At 33.5% G+C, this 2,432-nt stretch overlaps 1 long non-coding RNA gene across 1 annotated transcript; it reads left to right on the forward strand.

Moving 5' to 3' along the window:
- Positions 1 to 717: 717 nt before the first annotated feature.
- Positions 718 to 2,071, forward strand: LOC149926137 (uncharacterized). Its single transcript, XR_016477112.1, has 2 exons — positions 718 to 860; positions 1,985 to 2,071. It is a non-coding gene; the product is annotated as an uncharacterized LOC149926137 (long non-coding RNA).
- Positions 2,072 to 2,432: the final 361 nt, after the last annotated feature.

Below are 2,432 nucleotides of genomic sequence, written 5' to 3' on the forward strand. Positions count from 1 at the left end.
AAGCTGTGCTGGACTAAAATATCTTTGAGTTAAAAAAAAATAAATTCACGAAAATAAAATTAGGGGGCCCAACTTACTTGACATCCTAACCGAAAACTCTTGGTGCCGCCACTGACCTCAGTATTTCGAGGGCAATGGAAAATGGGACAAAGGTTCAGATTATCGTGAAATAATTCCAAACATTTAAGGATAAATTTTAAGTGTGTATTTCAGGTGCGTTTTCACCAATGAGTATTTATTCCACTTATGAATTTCTCAAAAGTCACTGTTCAAATTAAAAAAAAAAGATTGAATATTGTTTTTTTTAGCTAAGTGGAATTTTTTATAGACAGTGGAGTTTTTCGAAAGGATTCTGTCTTTTTATTTCGTGCCGAAGAAGTGAATAAAACTTTCTGAGAGCAGATTGATTTGCCACCGTGGAGAGTTTTTTAGGAAAGTTTCTCGATGGCGGTCTGCTGATAAGCGCTTGATTTCTTTTCTTCAAAATTCAAGCACAACACTCGTGGACAGTTATAAATACCGGAGGACGTGTAAAGAGTTTATTCTTTAACATCCTTTTTTCTCTGGAGATAGAAGCTAATATAAATCTTCCAATTTAGTAACTTCTAAAAGCAAAGATCTTTACAGTTTTATGCGCGTGTATATAAATCATTAACACGAAAACTATAAGCTAGTGGTTTACAAGTAAAAACTTAATTTAAGAAATTTCGAATAAATTGTGAAATATGGCGAGTTTCGCTTCAATATTCGTGGCGCTTTTGGTTGTAATGATAATCGCCGACGTTGGAAGCCAAGAAGTGATCTTCGCGGGCGACATGGCGAAATATGAAAAGCGAGGGCATCAAAGATTCAGATACGAGGTGAGCAAACTCTTTTTTTACAATTTAGTGAAAGATTTACCCTTTATTATCAACTGATGTGTTAGTGTAGTTTTTGCACGATAAACGCCATCAGTTTATAATGATGATAAAAGCTGCGTTATCTGACTCCATAAACTATTTACGATAGATCACATATCAAATTATCTGCATTCACGTTAAGATCAATTTATGCCGGTCAAACCATACGGTTTATATTTGAAAATAACCTGAATTCCATGAAAACCAATAGATATTATTTACATATCCCCCGATTAAATGCTTTTGAAAACCTATTTAACTAAGATTTCTTATATTTCAAAAGTCATATCGAACTGTGGTCAGATCAGTTCAAGTAGATCAGTTTAGATCAGCAACTTCGGATAAGCAATCAGATACAATTTGATATTCTATCACTGGATAAGAGGATAATAAAATATTATCCAGATTATTCAACTGGTTATCTTCCGAAATCTGTGAATTATGACCTGACTTATGATAAGAGTATTCAACTTTCAACATTAATTACTTGACACGGAATGGCCAACGTGAGACAACATATAGGTCATTTCGAAATATGAAAGTCTTCTTTTGATTAACTCCCATCGGTTTGTTAATAAAATTTAAACATTCATGATTAAATGATAAGAGCATATAAACGCTCTGTTATGTTTATTTATCTTTCTATTAATTTTCATCGGCTGCCGGGCTATTGACCCACGCTCATTGATGGTTTGTTTCACATATTGTGTTTCGGAATAAACAATTTATTTGAAGTTGTTCAATTGTCGTTCTATCATGAAAAGACAATTGAATACTAATAACTGATAAACTCCGTATAGTTATTTATTACGGAATACAAAAAAAAACTAAAATTAAATACAAACATTAGAACCGTGATGTTCAAAAAGCATCAACTCCGTATAGTGTTCAAATGGTAAGGGTACTTTCAACTTGGCGGTGTTAGTTCCCCTAGAGCTTGTTAGATAACGCGTCGAGTCAGTAATATTTTATCCTCTGTGTGAATTTCACCCAACTAGAAGCAAACTACGATTGTGACGAACGGGGGCGTTGATCTCGCCACAAAAAGGTCCTGCTAATTATACAGCATTTTCTTTATTATTAAGCGATATGAGAACGATGATCAATATAATTCGTTGCTGAGTATGGGCACTCCTCCTGGCTACTTCCGGCCGTTGTTTACGCATAACTAGTTTTCTCTGGATTTGGAGCAGCCTAGCTCTGAAGATAATCTTCCACTGGACCCCGATGTTATTGGGCAACAACTTGGTTTGCCGAATTTTGAAATATTTCGTCGCAATCGTCCTGAAATTATTTGTCTGTATAATTCAAATTTGTTTTGTCAATTTTTAATTTATGAAAATATTTATATATATCTCTCACGTTTTCCCTTTGTTTAATAAAATGTTTTTGCAAAACTATTGGTTTTAACTTAGGATCAAATAACACTCATTGTTTGTAATTATAATTTAATCAATAGGCAGACGACGATTGAATAATACAATTGAAAATATTTCGGAAACAACATTTTACTTAAAGCAAAATATCCTTTAC

The sequence above is a fragment of the Leiobunum rupestre genome, chromosome 10, assembly GCF_980474605.1.
Source record: "Leiobunum rupestre chromosome 10, qqLeiRupe1.1.hap1, whole genome shotgun sequence".
NCBI lineage: Eukaryota > Metazoa > Arthropoda > Arachnida > Opiliones > Sclerosomatidae > Leiobunum > Leiobunum rupestre.